The following is a 21,333-nucleotide window of genomic DNA, read 5'->3' on the forward strand; positions in this document are numbered from 1 at the left end:
ATAGTCCCACATCCAAGAACTTGGAGGTTGAATGAAAGCCTCCTACAAGATGAAGAAGTGCTCAAAGACGTGATCGGGGAACTGGACTGTTACTTCCAGACTAATGACACACTAGACAGCAACATTTGTATTGTGTGGGAAGCATACAAGGCAGTGATCCACGGAGTGCTCATTAAGCATGGATCCCGAATCAAAAAACAATGCACACTACAGCTGTCCTCCCTTCTTCATAAATTCCGATCTGTAAAAGCCAGACATAAATATGCTCCAACTCCCTCCTTAGAGACGGAACGCCTGATGTTATGGACAAAAATTGCCGACCTGATGCACTTTGAAGCTACGGTGGCAATAAAAGTGTGCCAGAAAATATCATATGAATCCAGCAACAAATGTGGAAAGCTCCTGGCCAAATCCCTGAGAGATCAGATGCTAGAAAATTATATACCCCATATAATGTCTCCTTCAGGCCTAAAAATTTCCCTTCCCAAACACATAGCGAAGGAATTCCAGAAGTTCTATGCATCCCTTTATAACCTTCAAAGGGACTCCCAGATGTGGGATGAGCAAACTATTAGATGAACCCATCACACTAGAGGAGAGTCAATGTGCGATATGCACCATTAAACTAGGGAAAGCTCCAGGCCCAGATGATTGTACCATTTCATACCATAAAGCCTTGCTATCACCCCTTGGCAAATTCATGCAAAAATTCTTTAATGTCCTAGGATCTACTACGATGTTCCCTCGCAACACACTCTCACCACACATTGCAGTGATCCCAAAGTAAGGCAAAGACCCCTCCTTGTGCGGCAGCTACAGGCCGTTTTCGCTGCTCAACACGGACCTAAAGATTTTCACGAAACTCCTGGCCACCAGAATACAACTTCTCCCAACATTGATCCACTTGTTCCAAGATGGCTTTGTACCGACTCGTGAGGCTAGAGACAACATAATCAAAGTCTTGAACCTCTGCGGCCTCTGCAGAGCCTGTATGCCTCTGGTCTCAAAGTCTTGACACGTGGTCAACGGGAATGGCATTCCCTGCATTTTCTTGTGCACAGGCGCAGAGAAGGCCTTTGACAGGGTGAATTGGCAATTCATGTCCTGTCCTCTATCTTAAGATATCTGGGGTTCGGCGACACCATGTTTAGCTGGATAAATACACTGTACTCTGCCCCTTCGGCTCGAATCAAAGTCAATGGTTTTCTGAACCCTTCAAGATCAGAGCCAGTGATCGGAGTGGGAGTGCCAGTGGAGCTCCCGGCCCCGCCCCCTCTATACTGGCTGGGAAATACAGAGGTCCGTGGGCGGGGCTGGGAGCTCCACTGACGCTCCCACTCCGATCACTGCTCTAACTACAGCCGCTCTGTTCCGAGCATACAGGCTGCACGGGGGCGGGGTCAGAGCGTCAGTGGAGCTCCCGGCCCCGCCCCCTCTCAGCTGGCTAGCACGGGAATACAGCCTCCCGTGTCCTCTGTGCACTCTGCAAAACCTTCATTGGGGCCCCAATTCATGGGTAGCAGTGCAGGCCCCCTACAAACATTGGGCCCAGGGCAGATGCCCCGTTTGCCCTGCGCTAAAGACGGCCCTGCTTATACCATTTGTTAAGAAGTTCTCGAGCAATTTTCAGCATTGGCAGGAAGTTCAGGGCCTAGATTTGGGACATTTTAGGGGGTATGTAGTTGCCTAGATATCTCAGGGTCTTTGTAGTCCATTTGAATTTGAAACTAGCCTGAAGGTTCGTAAGAAGGGAATGCCGTAGACCTATCCCCATTGCTTCAGGCTTATCGAAGTTGATCTTCAAGTTCGACAAGTTACCGTATGTTTGGAATTCGTGGAGGAGGTTCGGAAGCAAGATTGTAGGATTTGTGAGTGTGAACAGCATGTCATCTGCATACGTGAAAAACCTTTTGTTGGGGTTTCCGGTCTGGGTTTAGGCATATAGTACATAGGAGAGGTTCCAGTGACAGGGCGAAGAGTAGTGGTGACAGGGGGCAACCCTGTCGTGTCCCATTCCTGATCTTGAAGGGTTCAGAAAACCATTGACTTTGATTCGAGCCGAAGGGGCAGAGTACAGTGTATTTATCCAGCTAAACATGGTGTCGCCGAACCCCACATATCTTAAGACAGAGGACAGGACATGAATTGCCAATTCACCCTGTCAAAGGCCTTCTCTGCGCCTGTGCCCAAGAAAATGCAGGGAATGCCATTCCCGTTGACCACGTGTCAAGACTTTGAGACCAGAGGCATACAGGCTGCACGGGGGTGGGGTCAGAGCATCAGTGGAGCTCCCAGCCCCACCCCCTCTCAGCTGGCTAGCGCGGGAATACAACCTCCCGTGTCCTCTGTGCACTCTGCAAAACCTTCATCGGGGCCCCAATTCACAGGTAATGGGGCCTCCCTACAAAGCATCAGTGGAGCTCCCGGCTGTTGTAGTGAGATCAGAGAATGGAAGCCCCTCCCACATACCTCTAAATGTATGTAGTGAGTTTGGCTGCCCAGGTATGTCCTTGCATCCATAAAATGCCTGACTGCTTAAACCCTGAGCTGTGTTATTCAACTGTCAAGCTGTGCATTGCTGAAAGTTCTCTGACCATCACCTGTAGTATGTCCGCAGTCTCTGATTGTCTCCTGCAGTATGTCCGCAGTTTTTGATTGTATCCTGCAGTATGTCCGCAGTCTTTGATTGTCTCCTGCAGTATGTCCGCAGTCTCTGATTGTATCCTGCAGTATGTCCGCAGTCTCTGATTGTCTCCTGCAGTATGTCTGCAGTCTCTGATTGTCTCCTGCAGTATGTCAGCAGTCTTTGATTGTCTCCTGCAGTATGTCCGCAGTCTCTAATTGTCTCCTGCAGTATGTCTGCAGTCTCTGATTGTCTCCTGCAGTATGTCTGCAGTCTCTGATTGTCTCCTGCAGTATGTCCGCAGTCTTTGATTGTCTCCTGCAGTATGTCGGCAGTCTCTGATTGTCTCCTGCAGTATGTCCGCAGTCTCTTATTGTCTCCTGCAGTATGTCCACAGTCTCTGATTGTCTCCTGCAGTATGTCGGCAGTCTCTTATTGTCTCCTGCAGTATGTCCGCAGTCTCTTATTGTCTCCTGCAGTATGTCCGCAGTCTCTTATTGTCTCCTGCAGTATGTCCACAGTCTCTGATTGTCTCCTGCAGTATGTCCGCAGTCTCTGTCTCCTGCAGTATGTCCGCAGTCTTTGATTGTCTCCTGCAGTATGTCCGCAGTCTCTGATTGTATCCTGCAGTATGTCCACAGTCTCTGATTGTCTCCTGCAGTATGTCCGTAGTCTTTGATTGTCTCCTGCAGTATGTCGGCAGTCTCTGATTGTCTCCTGCAGTATGTCCGCAGTCTCTTATTGTCTCCTGCAGTATGTCCACAGTCTCTGATTGTCTCCTGCAGTATGTCGGCAGTCTCTTATTGTCTCCTGCAGTATGTCCGCAGTCTCTTTTTGTCTCCTGCAGTATGTCCGCAGTCTCTTATTGTCTCCTGCAGTATGTCCACAGTCTCTGATTGTCTCCTGCAGTATGTCCGCAGTCTCTGTCTCCTGCAGTATGTCCGCAGTCTTTGATTGTCTCCTGCAGTATGTCCGCAGTCTCTGATTGTATCCTGCAGTATGTCCACAGTCTCTGATTGTCTCCTGCAGTATGTCCGCAGTCTCTGATTGTCTACTGCAGTATGTCCGCAGTCTTTGATTGTCTCCTGCAGTATGTCCGCAGTCTCTGATTGTATCCTGCAGTATGTCTGCAGTCTCTGATTGTCTCCTGCAGTATGTCCGCAGTCTCTGATTGTCTCCTGCAGTATGTCCGCAGTCTCTGATTGTCTCATGCAGTATGTCCGCAGTCTCTGATTGTCTCCTGCAGTATGTCCGCAGTCTTTGATTGTCTCCTGCAGTATGTCCGCAGTCTCTGATTGTATCCTGCAGTATGTCCGCAGTCTCTGATTGTCTCCTGCAGTATGTCCGCAGTCTTTGATTGTCTCCTGCAGTATGTCCGCAGTCTCTAATTGTCTCCTGCAGTATGTCCGCAGTCTCTGATTGTCTCCTGCAGCATGTCCGCAGTCTCTGATTGTCTCCTGCAGCATGTCCGCAGTCTCTGATTGTCTCCTGCAGTAAGTCCGCAGTCTCTGATTGTCTCCTGCAGTATGTCCGCAGTCTCTGATTGTCTCCTGCAGTATGTCCGCAGTCTCTTATTGTCTCCCGCAGTATGTCCGCAGTCTCTGATTGTCTCCCGCAGTATGTCTGCAGTCTCTGATTGTCTCCTGCAGTATGTCCGCAGTCTCTGATTGTCTCCTGCAGTATGTCCGCAGTCTCTGATTGTCTCCTGCAGTAGGTCCGCAGTCTCTGATTGTCTCCTGAAGTATGTCCGCAGTCTCTGAACGTCTCCTGCAGTATGTCCGCAGTCTCTGAACGTCTCCTGCAGTATGTCCACAGTCTCTGAACATCTCCTGCAGTATGTCCGCAGTCTCTGAACGTCTCCTGCAGTATGTCCGTAGTCTCTGAACGTCTCCTGTAGTACGTGTATTAATGTGCCCCTTTACTTGCTCAATTATTTAGGATTGCTCCACTGCTCAGGGAGAGGTAATGATGTGCATTAACCTGTAGCAACCAATCAGCGAACAGTAGTGATCTGCTTTAACCTCTAGCAACCAATCGACAAGCAGTAAGGATAGGCTGTAACCTCTGGCAAACAATTGCAATCACTGCATGATCTGCTGCAGTAAACTGATTTTGAGTCTACCTGCTATTTTTTGTATGTCTCAGAATGGAGGGGGGGGCCCCAAGAAAATGTTTGCCCAGGGGCCAATCAAAATTAAAGATGGCCCTGGGTATAAGGGCCTCCACTCATGGTTCGGCAGGTGCAACATCCTCATGATGAGCCTTTTCCCCAAATTCTTGTACCTCCTATAAGCCCTGCAGATCCACATATCCCCCATCTTCTTCAACCAAGTGAGAGTGCCAAACTCTCACCACCCTCGAGACTTATTGGTCAGAGGAGGGTGCCATGCCCCATACTCTATCGGCCGCCTACCAACTGTTGATAACACCGCCCGAGGGCTACCAACCAAAATGCCTCAGTGAATGGGAGAAGGATATCAAGGGCTCGCTCTCCCCACAACAAAGGCAAAACTCCCTTCATTTCACTTATAGATTCTCCATATGCACAAAGATTCAGGAGACCAATTTCTAAATTGTAACCAGATGGTATAATACCCCCGAAAAAAAACTATAAAAAATTCTTCCCCTCGTCCTCAGACCGATGCTGAAGGTGCCAGGAAAAACAGGGTACAATTCTCCACATATTCTGGTCCTGTTCTAAGCTGGACCACTTCTGGAAGATGATCCAGCTCACTGCCCAAAAATTTACCAAATGCCCCATACTAGAGGATCCAGTCTTCTTTCTGCTCCATGCATCCAACATTCCGCAGAAAATCTATTAAAAAAATCAATAATTCGCCACCTCCTCGATGCGGCCAAAGCGTGCATCCCTTTATGCTGGAAGTCCACACAACCTCGATCCATAGGCTCGTGGCTCAAAAAAGTGGAGGAAATTAACAAGATGGAGGAACTTATACTCACATACTGCCACCAACGGGAAAGCTACACTAAGACACGGACAATCTGAAACGTATTTGTCTTTTTGGATGAGGGGCTGCCCCTTTTTGAAAAAGACACCATGGACTAGTTCCTTCCTAACACAACTAGGATAAAAGGCAGCAGTCCCCTGACACCACCCAATGACCCTCTCTGTATGTACTACGGCCCGGGAGATGCACATTCATCGCCCCCTTCTGGGTCCAGTTCCCCCCCTCTCCCTCCTCACCGCTCCCTCTTCCCTCCCCACTCTACTCTCCCTCCATCCCCCCTAATCTTCCACTCTTCTCTTGGCTCTTGTGGCTCTCTTGACTTCTTTCTAGCTCTCTTTTCCTCCTTTTCTAATGTCTTTAACCTTGTGAAAGTTTTTATAGAATTTGTTTTTTTTGCACTGGTTTATAATATCTGGAAAAGTTCAGACAGAGCCCACGTGGTCACTCACTGCTGCACTCTGAAAGGCAATATAATAGACACTTTGTGACACAGCAATGGATGTCTACAACCATGACCTTTTCAGAACCGCCATAGGGCGGCTCTTACATGTTAAGAGCGAAATGTATGCTTGTCATATTTTGCATCCTTGTATTATGCAGGACCCAACTTAATCACATGGAACCAGTTCCTGTGTGACTGGAATGGCATCTCCATGTTCAGGCCACAACCAAAGAGCAGGTCTCGGAGTGTTTCAGATGCCGCTGCCTCAGTTGGTTTTGCGGCCATTTTTGGACATGCATGGTTGGACAGCAGTTGGCCCCTGGAATTATTTAGTCAGCCCAAGTTTGCTCATACATTGCTCGGAATTTACCCAATACTGGCGGCAGCAGTCACATGGGGATCAGTAGGTCAGGGAACTCAGTAATTTCTTTACAGATAATTTGGCCACAGCCTAATTGTTATTTAAGGGTAGATCAGGGTCCCTACTCATAAAGTCCTTGATGTGTAGGTTGACATGGCTAGGTCTGATGTACAAGTTTATTTTCTTGGAAGAGTTCCTCAGTGGAAATCGCAACAGCACAGCAGATGCATTATCTCAACTTAATCTCCCTCAATTTTTTTTACAGCACCCGGAAGCAGAGCTTTTATATACTATTAGCTTACTAATATACTATTGTTTAAAAAACATGTCATTTTAAGAACGTTTAGTCGATTTTCTAATCGTTAGTGGGGTCAAATCGACGTTCATTTTCAACCACAGTGAGAGGAAAATTTGGAAATAGAAAACTTCTTGGTCAAAGGAATTTTAAGACAGTGTATGTGGTTTTCGTTCAGAAATTGCATTCATTTTAAAAACAGAATTTTAAAAACAAGTGAATATTTCAAACATTCTTTTATTCAGCGAATGTACAAATATTTTTTTGTCTGAATATTCTCATCTGAAAATTGATCCGTGTGGCCAGCATAGGGCTTGGTACACACCTATGCAGTTTGCTTTTAATCTGATTCTGCAGTGCTTTTTGCTGTGCGTTTTGATTTTTGCTCATGTGATTTTGCTGTGATTTGCGTTTGCTGCAAAAAAGCATTACATGCTTTTCTGCAGCTTCTCCATTAAAGTATATTGAACCAAAAAAGCACTGTTTTGTGTCCCTGACCCTTTCCAAATACGCAGCAGCTGAAAAAAAGCATAGATGTCAACGTGTGCCATAGGAAACCATGTAAATGAAATGTAGTGTGTTTCTGTAAAAAGCACCAAAAAACACATTAGGTGTGAACCAGGTCTATGATGTTTAGTAACACAATGGAGTTAAAAAAATAAAAATGAGCCCTTTATAGTACAAAAAAGTAGATAATTACTACAGTAAGGGGTTCATTTTGTTTTTACTGTAGAACTGTGTAAGTGATATTTAAAGTAGCAATTATTTGATTTTTTTTTGTACTATAGGGCTCATTTTAGTTTTTTTAACCTCATTATCTTACTGGCCGATCAATCGATTATGAAAATAGTAATCGATTAATTTCATAATCAATTTGTTGTCGATGAATCGATTAGTTGTTTCAGCCTGAGTTAGCAGACTCCCCATCACAGGCAATATATTCTGGAGCATGTCTGATATACTTTCCAGGTCTCCTTTTGAGCTTCTACCCAGGTTGGACCTCAAGGTGGCCATGTATCTGGCTTTCTATGGTTTCCTCAGGCTGGGTGAGTTACCCGTACTGGGACAAGATCCTGTACACTCTTGATCAACTAGTTAGTTGGGTACCCCGATCATTTTTGGTTGCATCTGGACATTTGCAAGATGCAGCAGACAGGAGCTGGTACTGACATTTGATTTTTTCAAGACCAGCAATGGTGCCCAGTTACAGTCCAGTTACAGTCTAAGACCAACTCATGGTGATAACAGCGAATAAACCCAGGGATAGTCCACTATTGCCTTTTCCTTAGTGCTCCCGTCTCCACAGCAGTTCATGAAACATTGCCGCACCCTGCTGTCAAACCTAGGTTTGGACCCCAAAGCTTATTCCAGCCATTCTTTCAGGATAGGTGTGGTTTCCACTGCTTCTCGTCAAGGGGTCCCTGTTCATGTAATTAAAAAGTTAGGCAGGTGAAATTCAGCATGCTTCTCCAGAGGTATCCCGGATCCACATGTTGAGATGTCACGGGCATTCATGCATTTGGCTGATTGATGTTACTTTCAATAAATCTATTTGCTAGCTCATGCTACTGTCTTTAGTTTTGCCCCCTTTAGGCATACTGACCACATGATTATGGCACACCCCAGATCACTTTTTTAATTTTCCCTTCATAACTTTACTAATATGGTCTGCTAGGTACTCCAAGTACAAATGGGAAGGCTGACTGCAAGCCCACCCTCAATCCTCCTCTTCCTGTTGACGTTTCTCTCCTGTCCCACCCGCCCTCTCCCTTTTCTTTTCTATTTTCTTCTCTGTTACTTATACTTGGGTATGCCCCTTTTAGACATACTGACCATGTGACTACGGCCCACCCCAGGTCATATTTCCCTTTTTCTTTTCATACCTTTCCTAATATGGTCTACTAGAAACTGAGTACAAATAGAAAATGTAGATAACCCTAATTGTAAATTTAAATGACACAAAAGAGTAATAATGAAACCCTAAGTAACATTTAAATTCTTTATTATAAAATGTACACTTTATTTCCAATACACATGTCAGTTATTGATATATAGCAGTGGTCTCCAAACTGTGGTCCAAGGGCTGAATGCAGCCCTTGAGGCACTATTTCTTTCATTAATGTAAGGTATTATTTCCTCCAACTGACAGCAATGATAAGGCACCATTCTTTCATAAAACATCAGTGGGGCAAAATACCTTTAATTGACAATAACAGTGAGGCCTTATTCCAGCCACTGGCACAAATGATGGGCTATACTTCCTTCCACTAATATAAACATTGGAACACTATACCTACCACTGACATCAACGATGGAGCACTATTCCTTCCATTAATACCAACAATGAGGTACTATTCCTGCCACTCTAACACCAATGGCGAGGCACTGTTCCTTCCACTGATTCCAATGATTGGGCACTATTCCTCACACTAACAATGATGAGGTGTTATTCCTTCCACTGACACCAACAATAGGGCACTATTTCTCCAACTGACACCAATGATGGTACATTATTACTGCCACTGACACCATGATGGGGCACTTTTCCTTCCATTGACACCAACAGTTGGGCACTATTCCTTCTCTTGATGCCAGCGATGGAGCACTATTTCTCCCACTAACCCACTGATATCAATGATGAGACACTATTCCTGCCACTGACACCAATGATGGGGCACTATTCCTTCCCTTGATGCCAATGAAGCAATAGGAAAAGTATATAATACAATATATATCACAGTTGCTTGAACACCAGTTGTACTGGGCAATCGTCTTATTCAAACCTGTGAACAAATGTGTGATTTTTTTTTTTTTGCATTATTTCTTTTTGAAACAGTGTCAGACAGAGAGTAAGGCTGGATTCACACTTATGCAGTTTTAGTGCTTTTTGCATTTTGAAGATTTGCACTACAGTCCATTTAACATAGTCTCCTATGGAACACGTTCTATCATTTTATAGAGCAAATCTGCAAAATGCAAAAAGCACTAAAAATGCATAGGTGTGAATCCAGCCTTATACAAACCACTATTATAATGTCCATAGGCAGCAAATGTACATGTTATACTTGAGAGGAAAGCAAAATGTTAGACCCCTTTCACACTGGGGTGTTTTTCAGGCGCTTTAGCGTTAAAAAAAGCGCCTATAAAGCACTTGAAAGAAGCCTCATCTGCAATCCCAATGTGAAAGCCCAAGTGCTTTAAGAGCCCTTTCACACTGCCAGCCCCCGAAAAACGCTTGTAAAACGCTGCTTAAACTAGCGGCGCTTTACCAGCGTTTTTCGAGCGCTAGTAGGGCGCTTTTAACCCCTACTAGTCAAAAAAAGGGTTAAAAGCGCCCACAAAGCGCTGCTGCCAAAAGCGTTTTGCAGTCACCTTTCAGGCGTTTTGCAGGCGCTTCCCATTGATTTCAATGGGAAGGGGCGCTTTAGGAACGGTGTATTAACCGCTCCAAAAGTGCTGCAAAGAAGCTGCTTGCAGGACTTTTTTGATGCCCTGCCAGCGCAGTGCCTCAGTGTGAAAGCACTCGGGCTTTCACATTGGGATTGCAGTTGCGGCTTCTTTCAAGCGCTTTTTTTAAAGCTAAAGCGCCTGAAAAACGCCCCAGTATGAAAGGGATCTCAGTGTGAAAGCACTCGGAGGCGCAAAAAGGCGCCTCCGCAACCGACATGTGAAATACGCCATGCTCTTCCCAGCTCGCCTACGCGAGGGAGAAGACCGTGCTCACTTCTTTGACAACCCAGAGGCAGTCATCGCGTGGCTCGAACGAAGGGGAGAACACAGATGAGTACCCCACTACATGTTTTATTCTCATTATTTTTTATATATATATATATATATATATATATATATATATATTTTTTTTTTTTTTTTTGCTATCCCTCCTCCTCTCCTCCTGAAATCTCCTTTCGCGCACCCTAAGCCTCCTCTTTGACTGTATCCTTACCGAGTGCTGGGGCTGCGGTCTGCATTATGGATATTGCTCTCTGTCACCGCCACCCCTAAACTAGTGTATATCATATGGAGGAGGGTGTGCAGTGTGAAAAGATGGAGGGGAATCTGTGTGTCTCACCTCATCTTCATACTTTTGTCCCACTTGACTACATCTGGAGGGGGCTTCGGAAGCCCATCAGAATACAGAATTTTTCCCAGCAGTCACTGACACCGTAAGCTTAGCAGGACAGCCTCCGCCACCTGTGTTCTCATGTTAGTACAACATACCGACATATGCAGTTAAGTTAAGGTCCGCATACGCAAGCTGTTTACATGCAAGACAGTTTTATGGGTTTATTACCCCCCCCCCCCCCTCCTCTTTTCCTCTTTTTTTTTTTTCTTCCTCCTTCCCGGCGGAGGGAGGCACTCCATACGCAAGCTCACTACAGACAGTGAACACAGTCCTGTAATGTGTTATGTTACTCAGCGAAGTTTCGCCCCACTTACTAATACCTGCACTTTGAGATGGATTGCATCCACTATTATCTTGCTGATGGTGCTCTTACAGTGGTGTGAAAAAGTGTTTGCCCCCTTCCTCATTTCCTGTTCCTTTGCATGTTTGTCACACTTAAGTGTTTCGGAACATCAAACCAATTTAAACAATAGTCAAGGACAACACAAGTAAACACAAAATGCAATTTGTAAATGAAGGTGTTTATTATTAAAGGTGAAAAAAAATCCAAACCATCATGGCCCTGTGTGAAAAAGTGATTGCCCCCTAAACCTAATAACTGGTTGGGCCACCCTTAGCAGCAACAACTGCAACCAAGCGTTTGCGATAACGTGCAATGAGGCTTTTACAGCGTCCTGGAGGAATTTTGGCCCACTCATCTTTGCAGAATTGTCCTAATTCAGTTACATTAGAGGGTTTTCGAGCATGAACGGCCTTTTTAAGGTCATACCACAACATCTCAATAGGATTCAGGTCAGGACTTTGGCTAGGCCACTCCAAAGTCTTCATTTTGTTTTTCTTCAGCCATTTGGTGGTGGACTTGCTGGTGTGTTTAGGATCATTGTCCTGCTGCAGAACCCAAGTTCGTTTCAGCTTGAGTACACGAACAGATGGTCGGACATTCTCCTTCAGGATCTCTTGGTAGACAGCAGAATTCATAGTTCCTTTTATCACGGCAAGTCTTCCAGGTCCTGAAGCAGCAAAACAGCCCCAGACCATCACACTACCACCACCATATTTTACTGTTGGTATAATGTTCTTTTTATGAAATGCAGTGTTCCTTCTACGCCAGATATACTTGGACACACACCTTCCAAAGAGTTCCACTTTTGTCTCATCGGTCCACAGAATGTTGTCCCAAAAGTCTTGGGGATCATCAAGATGTGTTGTGGAGAAATTGAGACGAGCTTTGATGTTCTTTTTGCTCAGCAGTGGTTTTCTCCTTGGAACTCTGCCATGCAGGCCATTTTTGCCCAGTCTTTTCCTGATGGTGGAGGCATGAACGCTGACCTTAACTGAGGCAAGTGAGGCCTGCAGTTTCTTGGACGTTGTTGTGGGGTCTTTTGTGACCTCTTGGATGAGTCGTCGCTGCGCTCTTGGGGTAATTTTGGGCGGCCGGCCACTCCTGTGAAGGTTCACCACTGTTCCATGTCTTCGCCATTTGTGGATAATGGCTCTCACTGTGGTTCGCTGGATTCCCAAAGCTTTGTAAATGGCTTTATAACCCTTTCCAGACTGATAGATCTCAATTACTTTCTTTCTCAATTGTTCCTGAATTTCTTTGGGTCTTGGCATGATGTGTAGCTTTTAAGGATCTTCTGGTGGACCTTACTGTGTCAAGCAGCTCCTATTTAAGTGATGCCTTGATTGTGAACAGGTGTGGCAATAATCAGGCCTGGGTGTGGCTAGAGAAATTGAACTCATGTGTGGACAACCACAGTTATAGTATGTTTTAACAAGGGGGGCAATCACTTTTTCACACAGGGCCATGATGGTTTGGATTTTTTTTCACCTTTAATAATAAACACCTTCATTTACAAATTGCATTTTGTGTTTACTTGTGTTGTCCTTGACTATTGTTTAAATTGGTTTGATGTTCCGAAACACTTAAGTGTGACAAACATGCAAAGGAACAGGAAATGAGGAAGGGAGCAAACACTTGTTCACACCATTGTAGCTGCAGGAGGAGCATTGTCTGCTCTAGTGATCCACCTTTTTTTTAAATATTTTTTTTTCTTTTTTTACTTGCTTTTCTTTTACTACCACCTCTTTTGCAGGTTGGACATTGTTCAAGCCATCTTGGCAGTTTAGGGTAAATGCCCGCACAAGTTGGGGTTGGTGCAGGGCGGGGAGGGGGGATTTATGGTTTATATTATTTAAGGACAGAAGGTCTTACTCTATACAAAGTTGTTTTATCTGGTGCCATGCTAATACTGTTATGTTGTTGATAGCCTCTCCTTTTAGGAAATTGTATACACCCATGATGCACACTGGGGGTGATCTGAATCCTGGAGTTCCACACTATGTCCAAGCCGCCCCATGGCCACCTTGACATTCCTCACATGGAACGTCCGTGGGATGAGGGACCCAATTAAAAGGTCAGCGATTTTTGCGCTACTTAAAAAGCAGAAAGCTGACATAGTGGTCCTGGTTGAGACCCATGCCGAAGGCTTAGGTCAGAAGACACTTAGAAGCCCATGGATAGGTTGGGCCTATCACTCCATCTACACCACACACTCTAGAGGAGTCTCGTTGCTGATTGCTAAGACCGCGCATTTCAAACTCCAGGGCGCGGAGATAGACCCTAACGGCAGATATGTTTTTGTTAAAGCTAAAATATATGGGGAAATTTTATTGTTATTGGCCTTCTATGTACCACCACCATTCCAATACAATATCCTTTTAGATGGATTCAACTATATGGCCTTGCACCCTAATGTTCCAGCGGTGTGGCTAGACGACTTCAATAATGTACTAGACCCGTCCGTGGATAGAATGACTGGGCCCTTATCCCCTCCCGTATAACACCGCCTGACAAGATTTGCGAGAATTCTAACTGACTTTAACCTAGTAGACACATGGAGGTCTAGGAATCCCACGTCCCGAGCATACTCTTGTTTTTCCACATCGCACAACACTATGTCCCGCATAGATCTTATACTCCTATCTAGAACGCTCCTCCCTGGACTGATGGATGTGGGATTTTCACCAAGATCCTTGTCAGACCACTGCCCTTACTGGGCTAAACTCTCCTTGCCACATAATCGCCCACCGCCTACATGGTGCCTGAACCCCTTCTGGTTGACCCTATTCCCAGAAGAAGACAACCTTACCGTAGACTGGGAACAATACTTTGAAACTAACGCAGATTCAACATCACCTCAAATAGTCTGGGAAATGTTTAAAAAGCATGCCTGCCTGACACTTACTACACGTATTAACAAGCTGAAACAAGCAGCAGAAGTATCTATAGAAAAAGCCACAGAGCGCCTTTTCACAGCTGAGAGGGCATTTTTAGATGATCCAACATCAGATAAGGCGGATAGCCTTAAGCTGTGCTGTAGAACAATACACCAACTACACTATGAAAAATCAAAGCGTAAGCTTTTCTTCCACAAACAAAGGTCGTTCGAACATGGAGAGAGGGCTGGGAAGTTGCTGGCATACGTGGTACACTGTGAGGCGAGACCCCCGGTAGTGATTTCACTCATGTCTACTGACGGTGTACTTGTGACAGAACCTGCTCAGGTGACATCAATGTTTAGGGACTTCTATGCCAATCTTTATACCACTGCAGCTCCAAGTGATGTCACCATGATGGAATCATTCCTAGATGACCTGCCAATCCCTAGATTAACCAGACAGAGGAACTGGAAGCACCACTGACAGTAGCTCGCACTTTACAACTCCGTATTCCAAAACTCTGAACTCCCAGCTTCTATGAAGGAAGCTATCATAGTGCTTATTCCCAAACCTGGTAAAGACCCGCACCTCCTACCGCCCCATTTCTCTTCTCCAGGTAGACGTTAAAATTCTCGCAAAAATACTGCCCATTTGCCTCAATACCGTCATCTTGACATTAATACACAAAGACCAGGCTGGCTTCATGCCAGGCAGAAACACCTCTTTTAATTTGAGGAGACTGTTCATCAATCTCCGGGCAATTCATGACAATCCAGGGTCCAGAGTGATTGTAGCCTTGGATACTGCCAAGGCATTTGACTCCGTGGAATGGAGCTACCTCTGGACCTGCTTAGAGAGCTTTGGTCTAGGCCCCAAATTTATAAAATGGGTTCAGCTCCTATACCAAAGCCCAGCGGCTACGGTTTTGGCTAATGGGTGTCCCTCAGAACAATTCCCCCTCTCTAGGGGCACAAGACAAGGGTGTCCTCTGTCGCTGTTGCTGTATGAGCTGGCGGCAGAACCACTCGCTATAGCTATACCTGCAGACCAGGTAATAGTGGGCCTATGGAGAGGAGGGGTCACAGTAAAGATTAGCACCTATGCAGATGACACCTTACTTTAGCTGGACGACTCCGAAAATTCCCTGCCACATGCATTAGCACTCATAGAACGTTTTGGAGTCTTCTCTGGTCTTCGGATTAATTGGGACTAATCCCAAATACTCCAACTCGATAGTTTCCCACCATCTAGAGACAGGGCCCTACTCCCTTTGAAGAGGGTGGATACCCTCAAATACTTGGAAATTTGGACCACCCGAGACCCTGCGGACTACATCTCGCTCAATATAACACCAGTATTTGAAATGCTTAAGCAGAAGACTCAGGTATGGGCCCGTCTCCCCCTTGGGGTAATGGGCCGCATAAATCTGGTGAAGATGGTTCTACTACCCAAAATATTATACCTGATCTGGCATTCACCTGTGTACTTGGTGCTCAGGCATTTCAAGATAATGGAAACTATCCTTAAACCGTGTATCTGGGGCAACACTAGACACAAGCTTGCATGGCACAAGTTGAAATACCTGACTGACCTTGCTGGAATGCCACTTCCTGACCTCAATACATACTACCTGGCAGCCCAACTTTCTTAAATCTTTCATATTGACAAGGCTGACAAAAACAGGTTTATTCACTGTTTGTGCCCAGGTTGGATGCGGCCCACGCTGGACCCTATGGTGGCAATAGCGGGTGGAGTGGAAGGTGGGGGACGACTGACCAACAACCAATCTCTACTGTATCAATATAGGAAGATATGGAGTATGGCGTCTGTTAAATTGCACATCACACCACCGCATAGCTACACGTCTCTGTGGCAAAATAGAGCCCTCCCAGAGTTTGGCCTTATCCATGACAGTGGGGTGTGGAGCTCAAGGGGAATATTCTACTTGTCACATAATACTCACAATGGGAAACTGAAGTCCTTTGATAGTCTAAAAGCTGAATTTGCACTACCAAATCACATGATATTCAGGTATGTACAACTCCGTCATGCCTTTCGGGCGCAGTTCCCTCTGGACGACCTCTCCCTAAATGACAATCCCCTAATGGCAGCAATAAAGTATCCAGACCCTAAGAAAATGATTTCTCGGTTCTATACCATGCTAACAACGCTGCAGGCGTCTACATCGGCGTACGCCTTAAAGTCCAGATGGGAAGGTGAGTTGGGCAACATTGAAGATGACGAGTGGAGAAACGCCCTAGATACATGTAAATTAGTGTCCCCCAAACTATCGGACCGCCTAACTCAAATCTACATAGTACACAGGGCAAACCTCACACCACTCATAATTTCTAGGTATAAAAACAGCCAGCCGGCCGTCTGTCCAATGTGTGATCTAGCCGTGGGCAAGTTTTTCCGCTTATTATGGCACTGCACCAAAATCCAAGCATATCTATTCTCATAGAGGGTGCCCATCTAAATATGACAAGATATGGGACGGATGGTTAAAGCCCCTGAAACTTGTCTCTGATTACGAAGAGGTATGCCATGTACGTCTTCTTGCTCATTAATTTTGTCCCCAATGATCCCACACAATGTGTATACTAACAGAAGGGTGCGTTTATTACAACATAACAAATATACTATATGGATAAGACCAATCACGAATGGCTCTAAGAATACTGTTTTGTATTGATACATACGTCGATTAGAGCTGTTAAATATACATCTCCTATAAGCAATACTGACTATTATGCTTGATGTCTGTTAAAAAGCCTACTGTATGTATCTTTCCTTTATTTGTTCAATAAAAACTTTGTTTCAAGGAATACTGCCCTGCAGCCCAGTCTTCCAAGGGAGGGGATCATGCTCTGCTTCAGTATGTCACAACAAGACATGTTGGCATTCATGGGTCCCTCAATGAACTGTAGCTCCCCAGTGCTGGCAGCACTCATGCAGCCCCAGACCGTGACACTCCCACCACCATGCTTGATTGTAGGCAAGACACACTTGCCTTTGTAATCCTCACCTGGTTGCCGCCACACATGCTTAACACCATCTGAACCAAATATGTTTACCTTGGTCTCATCAGACCACAGGACACAGTCTGCTTGTCTACAACAAACTTTTTGCAGGTTTTCTTGTGCATCATCTTTAGAAGAGGCTTCCTTCTGGGATGACATCCATGCAGACCAATTTGATGCAGTGTGCGGCGCATGGTCTGAGCACTGACAGTCTGACCCCCCACTCCTTTAACCTCTGCAGCAATGCTGGCAGCACTCATATGTCTATTTCCCAAAGACAACCTCTGGGCACGTGCACTCAACTTTTTTGGTCAACCATGGCGAGGCTTGTTCTGAGTGGAACCTGTCCTGTTAAACAGCTGTATGGTCTTCTGCAGCTCAGGTTCAGGGTCTTGGCAACCTTCTTATAGCCTAGGCCAAGGATATGTAATTAGCAGACCTCCAGCTGTTGCAGAACTACAATTCCCATGAGGCATAGCAAGACTCTGACAGCCACAAGCATGACACCTAGAGGCAGAGGCATAATGGGACTTGTAGTTTTGCAACAGCTGGAGGTCCGCTAATTGCATATCCCTGGCCTAGGTCATCTTTAGGTTGAACAACAATTCTTTTTTTCAGATCCTCAGAGAGTTATTTGCCATGAGGTGCCAAGTTGAACTTCCAGTGACCAGTATGAGAGAGTAAGAGTGATAACACCAAATTTAACACACCTGCTCCCCATTCACACCTGAGATATTGTAACACCACCGAGTCACATGACATCTGGGAGGGAAAATGGCTAATTGGGCAAAATTTGGAAATTTTCACTTAGGGGTGTTCTCACTTTTGTTGCCAGCCGTTTAGACATTAATGGCTGTGTATTGAGTTATTTTGAGGGGAAAGCAAATTTACACTGCTATACAAGCTATACTCTCACTACTTTACATTATAACAAAGTGTAATTTCTTCAGTGTTGTCACATGAAAAGATATAATAAAATATGTACAAAAATGCGAAGGGTGTACTTACTTTTGTGAGATACTGTGTATATATATATATATATATAATATATCATTTACATTTTTGCTCATATTTCCACTAATAGCAACACCACTAGTTTATGGTATAGCAAGCATATCTGATATTAACTGTTTATTGGTTTACCTTTTTTGACACAGCATACAGCAGCTGCATAAAATATCATTATTTGGAGTTTTTTTCCTGGCCATGGGTATTTCTTAACCACTTCCCATCCCAGCCATTATAATATGATGCCCGCAGTGTGGCTCTGCCATCCTGGGCGGGCATCATATGATGTCCTCGGCTTCCCGTCATTGTAAGGGGTGCGCACTCACCCACCTCGTCACTTGGGAGCCGATGCATGTGCCATGCTTGTCACAGAGCAGGAACGTGGATCTGTGTGTGTAAACACACATATCAACATCCTGTCAGGGGAGAGGAGACTGATTGAGACCGATCGTGTGTTCCTAGTATATAGGAACACTAATCAATCTCCTCCCCTAGTCAGTCCCATCCCCCCACAGTTAGAATCACTCCCTAGGTAACACATTTAACCCCTTGATCGCCCCCTAGTGTTAACCCCTTCCCTGCCAGTGACAGTTACACAGTAATCAGTGCATATTTATAGCACTGATCGCTGTATAGATGTCAATGGTCCCAAAATAGTGTCAAAAGTGTCCGATGTGTCCACTGCAATGTCGCACTCCTGATAAAATCGCAGATCGCCACCATTACTAGTAAAAAAATAATAATAATAAAAATGCCATAAATCAATAACCTATTTTGTAGGCGCTATAACGCTATAACCTTTTGAGCAATCCAATGAATGTACGTTTATTGACATTTTTTTTTTTTTTACCAAAAAAAAAGGTAGAAGAATAATTGGCTTAAACTGAGGGAACATTTTTTTTTTTTTAAATTGGTGATATTTATTATAGCAAAAAGTAAAAACTATTGTGTTTTTTAAAATTGTCTGTCTTTTTTTTGTTTATAGCACAGCCCCCCTCAGCTCCACTAACACTTACCTGAGGTCCCTCTCTGTCCAGCAATGTCCATGAGTGTCTTAGCCATCTGAGATTCCCCCTCCTGATTGGCTGAGATGTAGCAGCAGTGCCATTGGCTGCTGCTGCTGTCAATCAAAGGCAGCTAGCCAATCAGGGGAGAGAGGGGGCAGGGTCGGGTTGGGGCTCCGTGTCCAAATGGACACAGGGAGCTGTGACTCTGTTCGGGTGCCCCGATAGCAAGCTATTTGCTGTGGGGGCACCCAGTAGGAGGGAGGGGCCAGGAGCACAAAAGTGGGACCCGAAAACAGGAGGATCTTGGCTGCTCTGTGCAAATCCACTGCAACAGAGCATGTAAGTATAACATGTTTGTTATTTTTATAGGAAAAAAACAAGACTTTAGTATCACTTTAATCTATATAAAGTATATTTATGTGTGCGTATGTATATAAGTTTCTGGGCTGGGAATGTGTGAAAATGCTTCTTCCTCAATTTCTAAAAATATTGAGCATAATTTGTAGCAATGTGAGCCTGTTACTTCTCTTTAATTTTGTTTCACATTGCGGGCCTGATCATTTTTATTAATACGACAGGCCATTATTGGTTTCAAACTGGCATTATTGTAATTCTTTTTGGATCTTTCTAATTTGTACATCTGTGTAACTACCTGGTAGGCTTGAACACATAATCTTTCAGTGGCAATTTGAAATGGAAATGTTCCCCCAATAGTGGAGGTAAAACAAAGGAACCCACTTTGGGCTGTCCCCAAAGTTCCATTAAGGTACATTTTCCATATGTAATATGTATGGATGTTATAAGGAATACATTGTTGTAAAATATGTTTTTTTAATCTTATATCAGTAAAACGTTGATTAAAAATGTTGTCATTAGCCGCATGAATGTGTCTCATGGTTTAGACTCAGTCCTTCTTTAGGACATGCACTTAGATAGTCTGCTGCTTAAAGAAAAACTCTGGCTATAAGTGCCCACCCTGTTACCTTTTCCCACAGTCTTCTTGTCAGTCTGGTGATGCCACAGATCCTCTCTCTTCTCCCTCAGCATTAACAGCTCTCTTACCTATGGTTTCCTTTGGGGTAATGGGCCGCATAAATCTGGTGAAGATGGTTCTACTACCCAAAATCTTATACCTGATCTGGCATTCGCCTGTGTACTTGGTGCTCAGGCATTTCAAGATAATGGAAACTATCCTTAAACCGTGTATCTGGGGCAACACTAGACACAAGCTTGCATGGCACAAGTTGAAATACCTGACTGACCTTGCTGGAATGGCACTTCCTGGCCTCAATACATACTACCTGGCAGCCCAACTTTCTCAAATCTTTCATATTGACAAGGCTGACAAAAACAGGTTTATTCACTGTTTGTGCCCAGGTTGGATGCGGCCCACGCTGGACCCTATGGTGGCAATAGCGGGTGGAGTGGAAGGTGGGGGACGACTGACCAACAACCGATCTCTACTGTATCAATATAGGAAGATATGGAGTATGGCGTCTGTTAAATTGCACATCACACCACCGCCTAGCTACACGTCTCTGTGGCACAATAGAGCCCTCCCAGAGTTTGGCCTTATCCATGACAGTGGGGTGTGGAGCTCAAGGGGAATATTCTACTTGTCACATAATACTCACAATGGGAAACTGAAGTCCTTTGATAGTCTAAAAGCTGAATTTGCACTACCAAATCACATGATATTCAGGTATCTACAATTCCGTCATGCCTTTCGGGCGCAGTTCCCTCTGGACGACCTCTCCCTAAATGACAATCCCCTAATGGCAGCAATAAAGTATCCAGACCCTAAGAAAATGATTTCTCGGTTCTATACCATGCTAACAACGCCGCAGGCGTCTACATCGGCGTATGCCTTAAAGTCCAGATGGGAAGGTGAGTTGGGCAACATTGAAGATGACGAGTGGAGAAACGCCCTAGATACATGTAAATTAGTGTCCCCCAAACTATCGGACCGCCTAACTCAAATCTACATAGTACACAGGGCAAACCTCACACCACTCAGAATTTCTAGGTATAAAAACAGCCAGCCGGCCGTCCGTCCAATGTGTGATCTAGCCGTGGGCAAGTTTTTCCACTTATTATGGCACTGCACCAAAATCCAGGCATATCTATTCTCATAGAGGGTGCCCATCTAAATATGACAAGATATGGGACGGATGGTTAAAGCCCCTGAAACTTGTCTCTGATTACGAAGAGGTATGCCATGTACGTCTTCTTGCTCGTTAATTTTGTCCCCAATGATCCC

The 21,333-nt window shown here is 44.9% G+C and overlaps 1 protein-coding gene across 2 annotated transcripts in view; it reads left to right on the plus strand.

The window, feature by feature from the left end:
- THEMIS2 (thymocyte selection associated family member 2) overlaps positions 1-21,333 on the plus strand; it is a 169,416-nt gene that overhangs the window by 106,502 nt on the left and 41,581 nt on the right. The gene's annotated exons all lie outside the window — the stretch shown is intronic.

The sequence above is a fragment of the Lithobates pipiens genome, unplaced genomic scaffold (assembly GCF_037356315.1).
Source record: "Lithobates pipiens isolate NorthernLeopardFrog02 unplaced genomic scaffold, aLitPip1_a1.2 Scaffold_16, whole genome shotgun sequence".
In the NCBI taxonomy this organism is placed as follows: domain Eukaryota; kingdom Metazoa; phylum Chordata; class Amphibia; order Anura; family Ranidae; genus Lithobates; species Lithobates pipiens.